At 34.2% G+C, this 20,417-nt stretch overlaps 1 pseudogene across 1 annotated transcript; it reads left to right on the top strand.

Moving 5' to 3' along the window:
• The first annotated feature begins 1,437 nt into the window (after positions 1–1,437).
• On the top strand, positions 1,438–1,856 carry LOC116551189 (annotated as a pseudogene). The gene has a single exon (XR_004268760.1). The product of XR_004268760.1 is annotated as a 60S ribosomal protein L34 pseudogene (transcript).
• Positions 1,857–20,417: the final 18,561 nt, after the last annotated feature.

Raw genomic sequence — 20,417 nt, 5'->3', positions numbered from 1 at the left:
AAATGACAAACAGGGACATGAAAAAATACTCAGCATCACTAATCATTAAAGAAATGAAAATGAAAAACATAATGAGGTATCACCTCACAACTGTTAGAATGGCTTTTATCAAGAAGATGAAAAAGTGTTGAAGAGAAAGTGAAGGGAACTCATGCACTGTAAGTGGAAATGTAAATTAGGGTAGCCATTAAGGAAAAATGGTATGATGACTTCTCAAAAAACAAAAAAAGCCAGAACTACCATATAAGCCAGTAAACTCATGTCTGGTTATCTATCCAAAGGAACTAAAATCAGTATGTTAAAGGAATATCTGTGCTCCCATGTACATTGCAGCACTATTCACAATAACCAAGTCTTTTGCAACAACATGGATAAATCTGGAGGACATTATGCTAACTGAAATAAGCCAGTCACAAAAAGACAAATACTAAATGATCTCACTTATGTGGCATATATAAAGTTAAATGCAATACATAATAAAGTTAAACTCAAATAAGTAGAGGGCAGGACAATGTTTTTCAGAGTCTGGAGAGTGGTGAAGAGAGAGTAAACAGAGAGTAACCCATCAAAGGGTACAAAGTTTCAGATAGATGGAAGAAATAGGTTTTGAGATCTATTGCACAACGGAGTGGCTGTAGTGAAAAATACACATGTATAAATAAGTGAAAAATAAATTTAAAAATTCTCAGTATAAAAACTGATAGGTAAGTGAGGTAATAGAAATGTTAATCAGCTTGATTTAATTATGCAAATTATGTAAAATGCATATATGTAAATATAGATATATATTCCATAACCCCAAATACACATTATACAGTTAATTATTTTATAATTTTATATAAATTAACTTTAGCCACATATTTTGTGATATCTCATATTTTTTTACTTTAAAGTGTAAAAGTCCCGCTTTTATCTGAAATTTACCAATTCATATTTCAGACTTTCCCTTATTCAAAGAAATGCACCAATGATATCAGGATTATCTTCCTGATCTCACAGGTAAAAGGGGGAATTATATGTTATCTCTTTAGGGAAATAGATTTATTCCTGTAGTTTAAGAATCTGGTTGAAATTTCCCAACCTATAGTCAGGGAATTCAAAATATTTCAGTGATATTCTCAGACGAATTAAATTCAAATGACTTTTTAAATGTTTTGTGGAAAGAATAGCAAATGTTAGAATCTTACCCATTTAGACTAGGACTTCAATCAGTCTCAACCCTTTCGCAATTAAATATTTATTTTTTGTGATGACAATTACACAGAATACTAAAATATAAAAACACATCCAATTATTTGCCAAATAAAGAAAGAATTACACCATTATTTGGACATGATTCTTTTGGGAAAAGAGTTTGTGAAAGTATTGAAGATGCAACCCCTAAGTCCTAACTTTCAACCTAAAGATCTATGTTGTACTGCTCTTCCAGGGACATTGTGTGCAGGCACTCGGAATGGTCCAGCGTTTCATATACCGACGTAGGCTTTTCTACAATACAGCCTCTAACAAAACTAGGCTGTCCCAGACCCCTGGTAATAGAATTGTTTACCTTTATACCAAGAACGATGGGAAAGCACCAAAATCAGCATGTGGTGTATGCCCAGGCAGGCGTCAAGGGGTTCATGCTGTAAGACCTAAAGTTCTTATGAGATTGTCCAAAACAAAGAAACATGTCAGCAGGGCCTATGGTGGTTTCATGTGTGCTAAATGTGTTCATGACAGGATCAAGTGTGCTTTCCTTATCGAGGAGCAGAAAATCATTGTGAAACTGTTGAAGGCGCAAGCACAGAGTCAGAAAGCTAAATAAAAAATGAAACTTTTTTGAGTAATAAAAATGAAAAGCCTTGAAAAAAAAATTCTATGTAGTACTGCATTACATTGTAACAAATATGGTATAAAACGGCAGACTTTTCTATCCCTTTCCTCATTTTTGCTATTAAGAAAGTGTCAACTTTTAGAAACAAGCCATAAGATCAGAACACTTAGGGAGATTTGAGAAATTTTTGTTTATTATTAAAGGTGTGGTATTACTATGTTTTGAACGTGTTAAGCAATAGCTTAAAACCAGGCAACTTTAAGCATATATAAAAAAGATAAATAGCAAAATTGTGTTTTATTTTTAAAATTATCAAAATATAAGATAAATGCTTAAAATAAAAAAGAACTATGGCAGAAATATATGAAATTTTTGAATTTGCTTTTCTTTAAACAATCTAAGAACAAGAAGAAATACGTTTAGAAATGTCTTTGAATAGTGTCTCTTACTTTTTATTTATTAAACTATTCAAACCTGAAATTTTTGAAAAGGATTTTCACTTATTCATTGATTTTTCTTAGGAACCTTTGTCACAATCAATTGACCAAAATAAATGTGGTTTATTTCTGGACTTGTAGGATTTTTAAAAAATTTTTATAATATGCAAAAATTTAGTATTGTAGAATCTCCAAATTTACTGTTCATTTAAAAAGTAGTTTTACTATTCTGGGTCATATGAATCTTATTTTAGAATCAGCATGTCAGAGTCTAGTAGAAAAATCCTCTAGATTATGATTGAGGTGCATTGAATTCGTAAATTAATTTATGGTAAATTAAAATGTAACAACATTGAGAGTTTCAGTTTATGAACATGGTGTATCTCTTGATTTATTTAAGGTTTCTTCAGTTCCCCTCAGTTTGTTTCATACTTTTCAGTAAAAAAAAAAAAGTCATGTACAGCTTTTGTTAAATTCTAATATTAGTATGTTGTTAAATGCTAATATAAATTCATTTTTATAAATTTTATTTTCAAATTGTTTACTGTTAATATACAGAAATACATTTTTATGTATATACTTTGCATCCTGCTGCTTTGTGGACTGCAGTTATTTACCTGTAGCGGTTAATTTACAGATCTGTTTTATTTCAATAACATGCTATCTGTGAATATAGACTTTCATTTTCTCTTTTTTACCTTTATGATTTTTATTTATCTTGCATGCCATCGTGAAATGGCTAGGGCCTACACTATAATGTTGGGAGAAAAATGATGACAGCGAGTGGTAACCTTGTCTTGTTCTTGATTGTAGGAAGAGAAAATTCAATATCTCACCAATGAGCATCAACATAATGATAATTATAATTTTTTTTTTAAGAGAAGGGGTGAAGTGGGCATTAAGAGCTTTAAGAAGTTTTCTTTTATTCTTGAATTGCTGAGCGTTTACATCCTCAATGGGTGTTAATTTTGCAAACTTTTTGCCTTCTGCATCTGTGGGAAGCTTATATGATCCTTCCACATTATTTGTTTGATATGGTGAATGAAACACATTGATTAAATTATTTATACCCATAGGAGATTGGTAAGCAATTTTATTATCTTATAATGTGTTTATCAGGTTTTAGAATCACAGTCCTTGGATTCTTATTTTAATCTCCTTATTTCATTATCACTTTGAATCATTTGTCTGTTGAATATATCTTATTTTTCTCTTTCTTCAAATGTATAGCAATTTTAATTGTATATTGTACCTTTAGAACAATACATTGTAGAGTCTCTGGATTTTGTTTGCATCATTTAAATAGCATTAATTTTTGTTTTAGAAAGACTACTACTTGATTGTACTCAAATTCCAAACTGTTTCTTTTGCAATAGGCAGCAGCTAAAATCTCCAGTTCATGGTGTCTTCAGCTTTCTAGTTTTTTCTTTCCACTAGGCCTCTTGAAGGCTCCCCTACGCATGTGCAGTCTAAAAACTAGCCAAGGAGTTAGATGGAGTTTAGCTGTAGATTTGAGGGTTTCTCTTCTTCATATATTTTTTTTTAACCAGGCTATACCTCACTTTCTAGCCACTCTGGCAGCCTTGAACTCTGTCCTCTGACACTTAAAGCTGAATACATTGTAATGTTTTTTTTTTTTTTAGTTTTGCCAATCTCGTATTTTGTGGAGTGGAGAGGACTCTTAAAGGGGAGAGGGAACCTCATGAACACAAACGTAATTCATTTTATATCTTTTTTAATACTTTCATTGTTTTCCTTTTTTTTTTTTCATATTTTTCAATCTCTAAGGCCTCAAATAGTTTTTTAGGAAATATTTTTCCAGATTATTTGTTATCTATGGAAGCTTTTGCAATATACAAGCCTCCTCACTATTTGCAGAAATGAATTTCCCATCTAGAAATTTTTATTCTTTGTTCTTTGCTGACTATTCATGTTGTAGAATGCTTTAGATCCTTCTTGTAATATGAAAACATATATGTATGTCTTAGTCTTCTACATACACATATATATAATACATATCCATGTTATATCCATACATAATAGCTGTGTGTTAAGTGCTAACCATGTTGCTGCAAAATACATGATTTCTTTTTTTTTTTTTTTTTTTTTTTTGGCTGAGTTGTATTCCATAGTGTATATATACCACATTTTCTTTATTTAATACACTGTTGATGGGCACTGGGGTTAATTTCAGGACTTTGCTGGGAGTAGTGCTGCCATAAACATACCAGTGCAGGGGTCTTTTTAATATAATGATTTATTTTTCTTTGGCTGGATACTCAGTAGTGGGATTGTGGGGTCAAATGGTAGTTCTAGTTTCAGTTCTCTGATAAAGCTCCATAGGTTTTCCATACAGGTTGTACTAACTTACATTCCCACCAATAGTGTATAAGTGTTCCCTTTTTTCTGCATCCTCACCAACATCTGTTGTGTTCTGACTTTTTAACAATAGCCATTCTGACTGGCTTGAGATGGTAACCCATGGTTGCCTTAATGTGCACTCACTGATGATCAGGCACATTGAGCATTTTTTCATGTGTTTGATGTCATCTTGCATGTCTTCTTTTGATAAATTATCTGATCAAGTCATTTATCCAATTTTTAATGTAGTGATTTGTTTTCTGTTTCATTCTTTTTGAATTGTTTGTGTTTCTTGTAGATTATGAATATTGGTCCTTTGTCAAAAGTACAATTTGCAAATATTTTCTCCCATTCTGTAAGTTGTCTGTAGTCATCATTTTGAGATGTCTAGTTATATTTTTATTGACAGACAAAATTTATTTTAAAGCAGGCAAATTAGTTTCTCAAGGTTACTATTATGTAGTAGAAACTCCAAGCAGGTCTAACTGACACCAAAATCCTGTATTTATCTGTACAACTATAAATTGATACTGTCACGTTGTATAGATAAGAAAAAAACTGTCAATCTCAAGTACAGGTATCATTAACAAATGTGTTTGCAGTTTGTCTCAATATCAATCTGTTTTGTTCTCGTGTATTATGTTGTAATAATAAACGTTTTAAAAATATTTGCCATAATGTGATTAAAGTTTAAATTCTATACTGTGAATTTCTTTCTTTTTTTTTTTTTTTTTGAGACGGAGTTTCGCTCTTGTTACCCAGGCTGGAGTGCAATGGCGCGATCTCGGCTCACCGCAACCTCCGCCTCCTGGGTTCAGGCAATTCTCCTGCCTCAGCCTCCCGAGTAGCTGGGATTACAGGCACGCGCCACCATGCCCAGCTGATTTTTTGTATTTTTAGTAGAGACGGGGTTTCACCATGGTGACCAGGATGGTCTCGATCTCTTGACCTCGTGATCCACCCGCCTTGGCCTCCCAAAGTGCTGGGATTACAGGCGTGAGCCACCGCGCCCGGCCGAATTTCTTAAACTAAAAAAAAAAATTCTCAAAATAAATGTAACTTCCCATTTTAAAGAAAATCAACCTTATTATCCATTCTGAAAAGTGAAGCTCAGCTCTCTAGTAGCCTTAGTGTGATTCAGAGGGATCTTGTGAAGAGCTATATCATTCTCTTGATTAAATAAATGTCCCATTTTTCTCAGAGGAAGTTGGCCAAATGAAATAGTTGGAGCATACTCTTCAAAGAAGATTAGAAATTCAAAATCCACACAACATATTGCACATATTGGGGACAGAGCCCATGTCCTTTATATCAGAGGGCCTGAACCTGGCACATTGCCCAGAATGTGTTAACAATTGTGCTGTGTGAATACAAATTATTATAAATAGCTAAAATATAAATTAACTCCCCATGACAATTTTAGTATGTACTATGACTCATTTTTTTTTTTGACACTAGTATATTTACCACATAGAAATCCTAGGAACTTCTTGGTTGCTAAAATAATAGGATTTATGGTCAGGAGAAACTGAAATGCCTAGTTGGTTTTAGTTTAAATTTTACTTGATAAATTACTCATCTTCCATGAATTTCAGTTTAAATAACATGTTGTTAAATCTCAGATGAGAGAAAATAAATTATGAAAGGTAGGCAAAATTGTATAGGGCCTTCTAATAGTAGTTAATTTCTGTTTACATTTTGTTCCAGAAGTGTGTCCTGAGTTTTTACAAAATCCCAATAGCAAGTGAATCATGTTATATAGTAGTACAAAGATGTTAATAGAAATAGTTAATGCTGCAGCTTTCTTTTCAACTGCTATTTGGATATAAGCACATTTTTAATATACTGTCATATGATACGCCATAAATTTAACTGTCATGAAAGGCTAAAGAAGCTGTTGACTTAAACCAATTATTTACTAAGGTTCTCATTTGCAATAAGAACCATTTGATTAGAAAAGTTTTGAAATGTACTGCTGTATGAAAAACAAGGAGAAAAAAAGATGACTGCTAAAGAAAAAGTGCACTGCATTGCAGCAAACAACTATCACATCAATAACTACTCATCTCTTTTACACTCATCTATATACAGCTCCAAATTAGCATGGGGACATAATGAGACATACAAGGAGATGGATCGGTCAGAGAATGGTTTTAGCCATATTAAGAGTGAAGTTCAGAATTCTAAGATCTATCTAACACAGCATGCTCCCTGGAATTTAACAACCAACTCTGGGCTGCTTAAGGACATAAAGAAAACTGACCAAAAGAATAAGAACTGCAGAACAAACACAGAAAATACAACTGTTTTGTCATATTTTTGGAAACTTACACGGATAGGAGTGTTTGCGTTTAATATTTCTATTCTGTAACACTAAATAAGCCATGTTCCTTTTGAGAAACAGTTTATTAAGGGGTACATTTTCCTATTTGAGGCATTGCTGCTTTACTTTCACTAATGACCTCGGTCTCACCTTTTAGAAGTTGGCTGACTGAAGCACTTCTCCTTTATTTCTTGCAATAGAAATAACAGACATGTTTTTGTTATGTTCCCTGTCTTTTTTTCACCCATGCATATACTTAAGAAAGTCATTTTCAAAAACAACTTACATTAAAAAATATATGTTAAATAAGGTTTATATCCTTAATGCAGTAATTCTCTTTGCATAATATTAACTAGATAAAACTGTACTGACTTATTCTGGCGATCTTCTACCTGATGGATATCCAGATTCTCCTCTTCATGTTTCATATATTCTCTGATTGAAATCACCTATGCAGAGTATAGGTGTATAAAAAGAGACATATTTGGTTGTTTGTAGTTAGTTTGTCATAAGGTGACATTCCCAGTAGAACAAGATGTGTTCTATAAAGTATAAAGAAACATACACCTGACATGAGAAATTTCAGTTATTTTTTTCTAAGTTGTAATATTTACTTAGAATCATAATAGCTACTGAGAAGAGAGAGAGAGGTTGATAACATATAAAGATACATAAATTTATATATATAATAGAAGAAAATATAAGTCATTTTTTAGTGAGTTAAACTAAACTGTAAATAATATGTCTGTATTGATAAAATTCATTACTATGTTTAAATATTCCCATATTTCCTGGCAAAATAATAAATAGGCTTCTCTCAAGTAAAGTTCTATAAATTTTCCATTTACATTATTGCTCAACACCATTTATTAAACAGGGAATCTTTTCCCCATTGCTTGTTTTTGTCAGGTTTGTCAAAGATCAGATGGTTGTAGACGTGTGGTGTTGCCTCCCAGGCCTCTGCTCTGTTTCATTGATCTATACCTTTGTTTTGGTACCAGTTGCATGCTCTTTTGATTACTGTAGCCTTGTAGTACAGTTTGATGTCAGGTAGTGTGATGCCTCCAGATTTGTTCTTTTTGCTTAGGATTGTCTTGGCTATGTGGGCTCTCTTTTGGTTCCATATGAAGTTTAAGGTGTTTTTGCCAGCTATGTGAAGAAGGTCATTGGTAGCTTGATGGGGCTAGCACTGAATCTATAAATTACTTTGGGCAGTATGGCCATTTTCATAATATTGATTCTTCCTAACCATGAGCATGGAATTTTTTTTCCATCTGTTTGTGTCTCCTCTTATTTCCTTGAGCAGTGTTTTGTAGTTCTCCTTAAAGAGATCCTTTACATCCTTTGTTAGTTGTATTCCTAGGTATTTTATTCTCTTTGTAGCAATTGTGAATAATTTTTAAAGAAGTAATAATAGAGGTGGGGTGTGATAGGCTTACTTCTCCTTCAGAGGATATTTATTTCTCATTTTGAATTATATTTTATTATACATTTATATATATATATTTCAACATGGATCATCCATCTCCAGGATAAAAAGGAAGAAGTTAAATATCATGTCTCTGCAGTTTGGAAAGTTACTACCAGCTGTATTTCACAAATAATATTACCTACAATTAAGCTACATTACAACGGCCTTCATATTTGGCAAAATCATTTTTTTCTCTTAAAACACAAAAACTTAATAATTTATAAAATCCCAGTGGTTTACCCCAACATCATTCTGAACTAAGAAATTTTCCACAGTAGATTTAGATGAAAAACTTTCCCTGTAGTACTTATAGAAAGATACCGTATACAGTAGTAAATATTAATTTACGGTGGATCTCATATATTGAATGCTTAACTACTAAGCATGGTCTTAACTGCCTGTGTGAATAGATTTAATTAGTTCTCAAAACAACACTTTCAGGAGAGAAAAACATACATAAGCAAGGTCAAAAGTATTTGTCCAACATCCCACAGAGCATATGACAGAATTAGAATTGGTAAGGGAAGGCTTAATACAGACAACTTGCACTTAACTACTACATTTACTTGAGTTAACTGTCTCTCAGTTATGGAAGACTTAGATGTGTATAACCACATTTTACTAAATTTTTAAGAAGCAGCTTCTTTCCTTTTTATTCAAGCCTCTATACATCTGGTTAATAGGTTGCTATACACACCATCAATCTTTCATGGAACCACTCTTGCCTAACTTTCCTCAATTTTAAAATGGGAATTAGAAAGAAATAAATATCTCAAGGATATTGGAAAATTATATGGATTAATATATGTATGATATTTAAGATAATGTTTGGCACAGAAATACTGGTAGTACATTTATCATTACTAATATTACCAATAGCCAATTCTTTCATATGTTTTTAAATCTGACCCCATGCTGGGAAAAGCATCAGCTACACTGGACTCATTCAGATATAGTGGTATGTCTACCTCCAATTTGGCTTCTATTTAAGCACAACTCTTGCTTTATGCGCTGTCTTTCGAACCTAACTCCACATAAGATGTAAATCAACTGTCCCTTGTAATTCTATTCATATTCACATATTTTTCTTGTTTGTTCCCTTTTTCCTGACATACTTGGAATATATAGTACAATGTACCTAAAGATGCAGGCTTAGGACATGATAAAAGGCAAGTTACTCATACAGTGACCCAAAAATGTGCAAAAATATATCCAGATAATGGAACCCAAAATAAGACTGGGCATGGTGGTTCACACCTGTAATCCCAGCACTATGGTAAGCTGACGCTGCTGGATTACTTGAGGTCAGTAGTTTGAAACCAGTGTGGCTAATGGGGCAAAACCCCATCTGTACTAAAAATACAAAATTAGCCAGATGTGGTGGCGCGTACCTGTAATCTCAATTACTTGGGAGGCTAAGGCAGGAGAATTGCTTGAACCTAGAAGGTGGAGGCTGCAGTGAGCTGAGATCGTGCCACTGCACTCCAGGCTGAATGACAGAGCAAGAGTCCACCTCAAAAATGAATGAATAAATAAATGAATAATAAATGAATTACACTAAGCAAAGAGAAGAAAATAAGATATTAAGTTACATGAGACTAAAGGCATTATAGAAGTATTGAAAGCAGATACAGAGTAAACAGTCCTCAATCTAGACCAGAAATGCAGGCAGCTGTGCTCAGTAACTTATCTGGTTCTTGCAATGGACAATGTGCAAAAGGAGATATAGACATGGTGGCAGAATGTACATTTTTAAAATAATAAGACTGTCACCCCATTATTGAAACAATATGACTATATGCAAATACCTGCTTCCTCATTGTGTTATTTCTATATTTAGGGGGAGAGTATGTATTATTATAATTACCTTTGATTTCTAGTACTAGAGTAGTGTAGGGCATATAGAATCCAAATATCTTGAATGAGTGCACTAATGTACACTTGGACAGATGGATTTCAATTTTAAAAGTACACAATTATTTTTTGAAGAACAGGCCGGCCATGGTGGCTTATGCCTATAATCCCAGCTCTTTAGGTGGTGGAAGCAAGTGGATTGCTTGAGCCATGAAGTGTGAGAACAGCCTGGGAAGCATGGTGAAACACCATTGCTACAAGAAATACAAAAATGATTGTACATGGTGGCATGTGTCTGTAATCCCAGCTACTTACTACTCAGGAGGCTGAGGTGGTGGATAACCTAAACCCATAATCTGAAGGCTACAGTGAGTTGTGATGGTGCTACTGCACTGGGCAGTGAAGTGAGACCCTATTTCAAAAAAAAAAAAAAAAAGAAGAAGAAGAAGAAGAAGAAAGAACAGACTGTATCATCAAACATTAGACCTAAAATTGTGATCTCAAAAGTCCTTTACATACTATCTTTTTAAAAAATTGCATTGGCATTGTCTGCCATATGATAACCTTAACAAATATATTTGGTGCAGGTCTTAAATTAGTCATCCAGAAAACATTTTGGAAATGATCTTACATGCACTGTGGTAAAAAAAAATAATAACATTTCTCCTTAGAATCATTTTCTAAAAAGATGTGAATCCCTTTGATCATTTTGTCCAAATTGTAATTATTATAATTTGTACTGTCTATGATAATAGAGGGCAAATATAATAGTTATATACATCATTTTTTGATAAATTACATTGTACTATATATGATTCTAGGCTATTTTGCAAATGTCATCTAATTGAACTTCTATACCACTGTGCCAAGTAAATATTTTTCCAGATTACAAATGAGGGTTGTTCATAAAGCTGCTAAGTAACTGGAACAACTCTAAAATATATCCTACTTCCTTTTTGAGATAGGATTCCTCTGAGGAGGATGATGGTAGTGGGAGTGGTGGTCATGAAGATGATTATCACAATGATAATGATAGGATGACAGGTAACATTTATTGATCATTGACTATGGGCAAAAAATAATTATTATTTTAAGACAACAGATAGGATACTTTTATTAATTCTATTTCATATACTAGAAGGCTGGCTTTCAAAATTCATATCTCTTGCCCAATGTCATACTGTAGTGTACTTTCTTTAGATGCAGGGGATTTTTTTTTTAATTAACTGCTGTACCTTAATGCCTACTACAGTGTCTAAACATAATAAATTCACAATGAAATCTATTGATTGACCATAAAAAAGCACTATTCCTACTCAGTTGTGTTTTATTGTTTAGTTTTCCTTTTGTTTTTGCTTATACTCCTCATTACCATTAAAGTCCATCTTAACCTAGGTATTTGCTGTGTTTGTTGAAATGGTTATTTCAAGGACTGGTATGGCTTGAAAATTTTCCCATATGCAGAAAATTATATGTCATTTTTTTATCTATCCTTTAAATGATTCTATATTCCTCTGTCATAGGAAATAATTCATTATACATTTTTAAGGTGGCTTTGTATACTATTGTCTACCTTTATTAAGTACCTAATTCTGAAAAGTCATTCAATTTCCAAAATTAGTTCTTAAATTTTCAGAACATAAGTTAAATAAACGAGTTCCTATTTGTTGGTTGATATAGTTAGTTTACACCTACTTATTTATGACATCAATCTTTTTTGTGAGGGTTTATTAAGAGATCTTTAAAAGAGGATATGTGACTTTAATTCTGATAAAGACTTCTTCAAGATAGATCTCTGCATTGATTCTTAAAATGTACTACTATCAATTAACTGATTAGTAAAATCATTACATAAATAAAAACCTGAATAACATAGGTTGAGCCCAACACATCCATATTTCTGAGATTAACCAGATATAATACATGAAAGATTTTACTATCTACTCACATCTAGAAGCAACTCCATGTTTACTGACTTATAGCATTTACACAACATGTTATTTTTTACTCTTTTTAAAGCCATTTTAGAATTATTCAACTTTGTAAACTAACAATTCTCCCTAGGCTTTTCTTTTCTGGTGCCAAAACTACAAAGCTCCACTTCAACATGAAATATCAAAACTCTTTGGGCTTTCTGCATTAGATTTCAATTTCTCAAGGTAGTGAGCAAAAAGCACAGTAGGATAATTTTGCATACACTGCCATTCTTGTGGTTTCAGATGTCGTGGTCAGCAGGGCCATCGCATTAAAAATGCAAGTTTGTGTAATGATGGTCCACAAGGAAAAGGGATGAAAGGTTACTTTGAATTTTCTTTGAAGGTGATAAATGGTGGAATAGCCTTTGATGCCAGGAATCAGCTCTGGTCTATTCACATTAAGGACATCTGTCCTCCAAAACAGGACAGAGCAAAAAACGGGTAGTGATGGGTAGCTCAAGCAGGGAAGGAAAAGGAGAAAATAGTTATTTCTCAGGTGTTTACAGAGCTATGTGAAAGAGTGAATAAAAGTGGACAACATTGCTTTTGGAAAAACATGAAACAGTGGGTATTCTTTACTTGTCAAATGCAAAAGGATTGAAAAAATTGTTAAATGTACCTTCTGGCTAGTTTGCTGGCAAAGATAAGCTGTTCTACCCAGATATCTAAAGTTATGTGTCTCTTTTACTAAACTCACTAAAATGTTTGCCACTTAACAATTTCCTTATTCAAACTGGCTGCAGGGAGGCTCATTAAAAAGAGTAAATGTGACATAAAGCAGAAAAATAGATAACATTCACATGTCCTAGCAAATATGGGTAAATAAACTGAGAATGACCAATTTGATTTCCAAATATTGTTAGGCATAAACAAAGATTTCTAGTGAAAGGTGAAAATTTAATAAGGGACTATATTTTAGGTTCTCTGAGAACACACATTAATATCTATAAGAAATAATATCTTTATATTGCAATGATAATAGCTAACACGCAATGTATGCTATATGCCAGGCTCTTTTATACACAGTAAATACATTGAATCATCATCAAACCTAATGAAGTAGATACTCTTTAACTGTCATTTTATAAAGAATTAATTGAAACATAAATTACTGTAGTAACTCTTCCTAAACCATACAAATTGTAGAAGGAGAACTGTAGTTTTTAATCAGGATACCTTGGTCAAAAATCTATGCTTTTACCCAACATGCTATGCTCATTTTCTGATCAATGAACTTCTACAAGCTCTTACAGTCTCACAAAAACTTTTTCTTCCAAAAATTGGAATCTTGGTAATACTCTTACCTACTCTAATTTTAACTGCACACACACAGATACACACACACATGAACATTAAAAGTATCATATATTTTTGCATATACATGAGGACAACTGAAGACTCTCTGGTTTGCCTAAACTATACATAATAATACTTAAAAAATATATGTGCTCTGATTAAATAATACCTTTCAAAATACTTATGTAAGTATGTTTAGGATATTACAATACAATGTCTCAGCACTCTTTTCAATGGGAAAAGACTAGTTTGGCATGACAATTTCTTGTAGAATTTGCCTACTATAAGAAATATAATACTAAAATAATGTCACTACAGTGTGACACATGAACAGTGATGTCTATAATATGTTAATCATGCATGATATTCATTCAACACAATTTTCCTATGCATGTTAATGTTAACTGAAATAGAAAATCAGATAGCTTTGAAAGAAAACTAGGATGGATTCTTTAGTATTGAGCTTAATACATCGGAATAAAGACATGATTTTTCAAAATGTAGTAAAATAGATAAACAAGTGACAGACACATAGGCTTAAATGTTTGTGTATGTTTGTGTATATGTGTATTTTTACGTACATTCCTTAGATATATTTATTGAGAGGGCCCGTTATTGTGACATTTTACTCATTATGAGCATAATTAGAATGCAGTTCTTGATTTTTGAATATAATTTTCTGCTACAAGAAACCAAAGCTTCTTGTGAAAACAATTGATTCCAGTGTTAGCTCACAGAAATAAAGCCCATTAAAAGTGAAGTGATCAGGTCGGGCAGAGCAGCTCACATCTGTCATCCCAGCACTTTGGGAAGCTAAGGCGGGTGGATCACCTGAGTTTAAGACCAGCCTGGCCAACATGGCAAAACCCCATCTCTACTATAAAAGATACAGGTGGTGCACACTTGTTAATCCAGGCTACTAGGGAGGCTGAGGCAAGAGAATTGCTTGAATCCAGCAGGTGGAGATTGTGGTGAACCAAGTTTGCACCACTGCACTTCAGCCTGGGTGACAGAGCAAGAGACTCTGTCTCAAAAAATAAAAAAAGTAAAGTGGTCAAAGAATTATGGGAGTATGTCAGCAGAACACTGAAGTCAACTTGAAAGAGCTCTCATTGATCAAATCAGGAATAATTTGAATATCATAATAAATAATGATAGTAACAGATCCTAATGTACTGAATACAATAGAAAACCATGGGTCCCATAAACATATCAGTAAATGAATAAGTAAATTGAAAGTATAGCTAGGAATGAAATACGTATGTAGTATGAAAACTGCTCCAGTCTGAGGAAGATTACACAGACAGGAAAGCTAATTACTATGTGTAATTCTGAACAAGATTATTTTCTTATGAAAAGCATGAATGTTAAAATCTGCAAAACTTCTGTGCAGTCTGAGGATTAGATGGTAGCAATGCGTTAACACTAACTTTCTGATCTTGACAGTTATATCGTGGTTTCATACAAGAATATTTTTGTTTGTAGTAAACATATATTTAACTAAGGGTTGATAACAATATCAAGTCTTCACCTTACTGTCAAAGTGTTCAATAAAAAACATTCTTTGTACTTTTTCTAACTAATCTGTAATTTTGCATTAAAAAATAGATTTGCAATGAGTACAAATTTTGTTTCATTTTCTGAAAATTACCAGAATAGAAACTCTTACTAACTACGATCCCACAGATGTATAAATGATAAAATTTAAAGGCCACTGAGAAGCAGATGAATTCTATTTTGGTTACTAAATACCTTTCCGGAGGATTGATTACACAAAAATATATTACCCAAGACCTTCCAAATGTAGTATCCTGTCATAGACATGACTCCTTGTTCAAGAATTCTCTTCTAAGACACTTAGTATGAAATATGATTTTCTCAAGTAAATATTCACTGACCTGGCTTTGGTTGGGTGAGTCATTATTGCAAATTCAGAATATGCTGTATTTCACCTAAAATTCTTATCAAACTAATGTCATTAATTTTCAATTATGTACTCAAAATGTTTCATGAGATCAGAGTAATGAATGATAAATAAGCAATATTTCAGTGGGTGTTTCATTATGTTGTTTCAAAATACATGCACAATTATTAGAAATAAGGAAGGCAAAATAAGTCAGAATTCAGTTCTTTTTTAAAGGAATTAATTTTGTGGGTATATAGTATATGTATGTATTTATTTGGGTATATGAGATGTTTTGATTCAAGCATGCAGTGTGATGTAAGCAAATTCTAGAGTAAAGGAGTTTTTTTTTTCTTTTTTGTCATTTTTTTACTATTCTAGCATGAACATTTTTTTGTTTTTATCCGTTTAGCACTTTAAATGTATCATGCATTCTTTGCTGTCCTGTAAGATTTCCACTGTAAAGTCTGCTGTCAGACACATTGTAGCTCTATTATATGTTGTTTGTTTCTTTTCTCTTGCTTTTAGGACCCTTCCTTTATCTTTGATCTTTGGGAGTTTGATTATCAAATGCCTTGAGGTAGTATTCTTTGGGTTAAATATGTGTGGTGTTCTGTAACTTCCCTGTACTTGGATATCAATATCTTTCTCTACGTGTTGGAAGTTCTCTGTTATTATCCCACTGAATAAACTTTCTACCCTATCTCTTTCTCTACCTCCTCTTTAGGGCTAATAACTCCTAGATTTTTACCTATTGAAGCTATTTTCTAGATCCCATAGCTGTGCTTTATTGTTTCTTTTTCTTTTTTCTCCTCTGACTGTGTATTTTCAAATAGCCTATCTTGAAGCTCACTAGTTTTTTACTTGATCAATTCTGCTATTAAAAGATTCTGATGCATTATTTGTATGCCAATTGCATATGAATTTGATTCTTTTTAATTATTCAATCTATTTCATAAATTTAACTGATGGAATTCTGAATTCCTTCTCTATGTTATTTTGAATTTCTTTGACTTTCCACAATAGGGATATTTTGAATTCTTTGTCTGAAAGGTTACATATCTCTGTTTCTCCATGATTAGAACCTGATTGCTTATTTAGTTCATTTGGTGAGGTTGTGCTTTCCTGGATGGTATTGATGACAGCAGATGTTCTTTGATGTATGGGCATTAAAGAGTTAGGTATTTATTGTAGTGTTCATTTTCTAGGCTTACTCGTACCTGTCCTCCTTTGGAAGCTTTCTAGGTATTTGAAATTACTTGGGGGTTGTGACCTAAGCTTTGTCTTCTTTAGGGGCCACCCTAAGTCCAGTAATGCTGTGGTTCTTGCAAACTCATAGAGGTACCACTTTGATGGTCTTGGATAAATTCCAGGAGGATTCTCTAGATTGCCAGGAAGATTCTCTTGTTCTCTTCCCTTACTTTTTTCCCAAACAAATGAATTCTGGCTCTGTTCTAAGCCACCTAATCCTGGGGGTTGGAGTGAAACAATCACCCATGTGGCCAACACCACTATGACTCTGCTGGGTCAAACCTGAAGCTGGCATAGCACTGGGTCTTACTGCAGGCCTCCTGTAACCACTCCCTGGCTATTGACTATGTACACTCAAAGCCCTGGCATCTACAATTAGCAAATGGAAAAAACAGCCAAGCCTGTGTCCTTCCCTTCATGATAGTGAGATCCCCCAGGCTCTGGGTGGTACCAGAAGTGCTGCCTGGGATTCAGGGACTAGGGACAAAAATGTTAGAAGTCTACTTGGTGTTCTATTGTACTACAGCAGAGTTGGTCTTCAAACTACAAGACACAGTCCTTCCCACTTTTCCCTCCGATTTCCTAAAGCAGAAGAGACTCACCCTGTAGGTACCATTACCACAGGCCATGGAGAGTACTGCCAGACTACCCCTGGTGTTCCCTTAAGGGTCAAGGGCTGCTAAGTCAGCTTATGGTGAATGCTGCCTGGACTGGGACTCACACTTTAGGGTAGTGGGCTCCCTTCTTCTCCAGAGCTGCTATCTAAGAGATAGCAAGGTCTGGAATTGAAAAATCCAAAAACCCGCTTGGTGCTGTATGCCCCTGTGTTCATGCTGGTACCTAAGATGGAAGAGAGACCCCTTTAGTTTTCCCTCTGCTTTTCTCAAACAGAAGGAGTTTTGCCCCATAGCCACCATAGCTGGTAATCTGCTAAGTCTCACCTGAAACCAGCAATTCTCAAATACTTACCCAAGGCCCTTGATATAGTACCTGGGTATCAGTGCTAGATATTTATGGCCCAAGGTCTCTTTAGTTAGCAGATGATAAATGCTGCCAGTATTCAGTCCTTTCCTTCAAGGTAGCAGGTTCCCTTGTGGTCCAGAGCTGTCTAAAAATGTTATCTTGAAGATAGGGCCATTCAGGGGTCTCATGACTCTGACTGGTACTCTGTCCTACTGTGGCTGAGCTGGTGTCCAAGATGCAAGACAAAGTTCTCTCCACTCTTCCCTCTCCTCTTCTTAAGCAGAAAGGGGGAGGTATCTTTTGGAGCCACAAGCTGTGTACCTTGAGGTCAGGAGGTGAGGATATTTGCTTTCCTACACTTCTCAGTATGCTTTAAATCTCCCATCTATATATTTGTGTTTGAACATTGATATTTGTCCTCTAAATATAATGACGTCATCTTTGTTTTGTCTATTGTGGGAATCAAAAACTCAAATGCCTAAAAAGGCAATGTAGTAAACACAAATAAGTGGATGATTATAGAAATAAAAAAAATTGCTTGGTGGAGTGGCTCACACCTGTAATCCCAGCACTTTGAGAGGCTGAGGTGGAAGGACTACTTAAGGCCAAGGGTTTGAGATCAGCCTAAGCAACACAGTGAGAACCTGTTTCTTCAATAAAATGTTTAAAAGCTAGTTAGGCATGATGGTATACATCTTTCATTCCAGGTACTTGTCAGACTGAGGTGTGTATTAGTTCATTTTCACTGATGATAAAGACATACCCAAGACTGGGCAATTTACAAAAGAAAGAGGTTTAATGGACTTACAACTCCATGTGGCTGGGGAGGCTTCACAATCTTGGCACAAGATGAAAGGCACATCTCACATGGTGGCAGACAAGAGAAGAGAGCTTGAGGGAATGCATTCTCTTTCTGGGTCCACAAGGTGGTGTAGTTTTAAGGGCAATAACTTCCCATAAGCATGCCTCCCTCCCAGCTTTCTCCATCCAGAGATTTAATTTTCTCTGTTTTAATTTTCACGGGTGTGTGAAAGGGTCAAAAGTCAATCACTCCAGCAGAAGTTCTAAGGAACATCTTTCATTGGCCCAGGGTATTAGAGAAGGTGGGGGTTCCTCCCATGTTAAAAGTCCCCTTCTTCCACACCCCTTTGGGCTCCATGTTTGGGTCCCCTTCCATGAACACTCCTTTCGTGGAAGCCATCTTTCTCTCTCCTGGATTTCCCCTCTGGAGTCCCCTTCCACACTCTCTTGTGAAAGCCTGTCTTCCCCTCCTAACTCCATCTCTCTCTATTCCCTTCCACTCAGTGTGGAAGCTTCTTTCTTCTCCTGGATCCCATCTTTCTGGATTCTCTAACTCAGTGTGAGAGTTAGCTCTTTCTTTCTCTCTCCTTCTCCCGTTTCTTTCTCTCTCTTTAAGTAAATCACTTCCTACAAACACTTTTGAGTCCGGCATTTACTGCGCACTACACCATGGTCCCGTCTCTCATTCTTGAGATGGCAGGAGACCAAGAACCTGGACAAACATCCTCTGAGGGGAGCTGAAGTCACCCTGAACCCCTGAACCCCAACATAACAAGCTTGTACAGGGAAACTCCCCTTTTTGAAACCATCACATCTTATGAGACTTATTCACTATCATGAGAACAGCAAGGGAAAGACCTGCCTTCATGATTTGATTACCTCCCACCAGGTCTCTCCCACAACATGTGGGAATTCAAGATGAGATTCGGGTGGGGATATAGCCAAACCATATCAAGGTGAGAGGATTGCTTGAACCTGAGAGTTCAAGGCTGTGATGAACCATGATCATGTCACTGCACTCCACCCTGAGGGAAAGAGCAAGATTCCATCTTAAATAAATAAATAGGAAAAACTAACTACCAGAAGTAAAATTAAATTATTTGGTTAAATATTATTATTTGATACACAAGTAACATGAAAAATATATCCTTGTAAAATATATAATGGTTTTTCTGTTATATACACAAAGAATAAAAGTGTAATATATATGATATTGAGTATTGCATTTTACATTTTAAATTGATAATAAAATATATTAAAGATAATATATGTTGTATTTTCAACTCCATTCTTCCTCTTATTTAATTTCAGATATTCAACTCCTTTTGTTCTTTACTAGGAAGCATCAATGTTATTTTTATGTTTTGGGTTTTGCAGCATGCAGTAAGTCAGCTTTGAATCATTTAACATGGAAAAATATTTAATTATGTTCAGTTTTATAGTAGAATACAGCTGTTCACCATTGTAAGTGCTTCTAAAGATAGATATATTTTTTTCACAATGGTTTTTATATTTATGGTAACATGTCCCAAAGCATTTGTAGAATCCTAATATACCAGCATTATCATATTGAATTTTTAGTATCATACTTTATTGTAGTTCAGAAACATCCACTTGAAGCTCTTCATTCACACCATCAATATTCATTGAGAGGTGAACTGAACGAAGTTAGTTCATTTTCATGAAACAGGAAATCAGAGAACATTTTCTAAAATCTAGTTTTAATTTCACAATTTATAGAACTGTAGTTCAGAATATTACTTTCATTTCTGAAAACTTATATCTGTGTAGAAAATTGTGTCAGATTATTCCTTGCCAAATGAGTTTCCCAAAGAATTTTTTTCTGTAAGCATAAGCAAATTAAATTATACACTTTTTTTTATATGTACCAGGGGGCAATTACTAAGAAATAGTCAGGATTTACTTAGTGTTTATGTTAAAAAAAAAAAAAAAAAAAAAAAAAAA

The sequence above is a fragment of the Sapajus apella genome, unplaced genomic scaffold (assembly GCF_009761245.1).
Source record: "Sapajus apella isolate SASKATOON/1434 unplaced genomic scaffold, GSC_monkey_1.0 scaffold9, whole genome shotgun sequence".
Lineage (NCBI taxonomy): Eukaryota > Metazoa > Chordata > Mammalia > Primates > Cebidae > Sapajus > Sapajus apella.
The sequence above is the reverse complement of the archived record's forward strand: the minus strand, read 5'-3'. Positions and strand labels throughout refer to the sequence as shown.